This window comes from Penaeus monodon, chromosome 33, assembly GCF_015228065.2.
Source record: "Penaeus monodon isolate SGIC_2016 chromosome 33, NSTDA_Pmon_1, whole genome shotgun sequence".
Classification (NCBI taxonomy): domain Eukaryota; kingdom Metazoa; phylum Arthropoda; class Malacostraca; order Decapoda; family Penaeidae; genus Penaeus; species Penaeus monodon.
This window is the reverse complement of record NC_051418.1, coordinates 9,752,109-9,752,441: the sequence shown is the minus strand read 5'-3', so window position 1 is coordinate 9,752,441 and position 333 is coordinate 9,752,109. Positions and strand designations below refer to the sequence as shown.

The following is a 333-nucleotide window of genomic DNA, read 5'->3' as shown; positions in this document are numbered from 1 at the left end:
TCAAACCCAATAATCCCTCTATGAATACAGAGCGTCAGACGACCATTCAGAAGAGTTCGGATTGCAGTATAGCATGATGATATTCCGAATACTCGAAGCCATAATGACAGGCAAAGAACAACGAACAATTAACAAGTCTGTGCATAGAAAAAAAGAACTCGAGAACACACACAAAGCTCCTTAAAAAAAAAGGAAAACTATTTTTTTTTTTTCTCTTTGATTCCGTATTCGTCAAAATCCTTCCTCGTCCCTTCTCTATTCCCTCAATCCAGTCTGTTTTTCCTCTTTTTCCTAGTCCTTCCGCTAATTATGCCCTTCGTCGCTTTCGGCCTA

General features: G+C 39.3%; 1 protein-coding gene across 1 annotated transcript in view; it reads right to left on the bottom strand.

Annotated features, from left to right (window-relative positions):
* LOC119593986 (receptor-type guanylate cyclase Gyc76C-like) overlaps window positions 1-333 on the bottom strand; it is a gene marked incomplete at its 3' end in the record, with an annotated part of 39,442 nt that overhangs the window by 36,311 nt on the left and 2,798 nt on the right.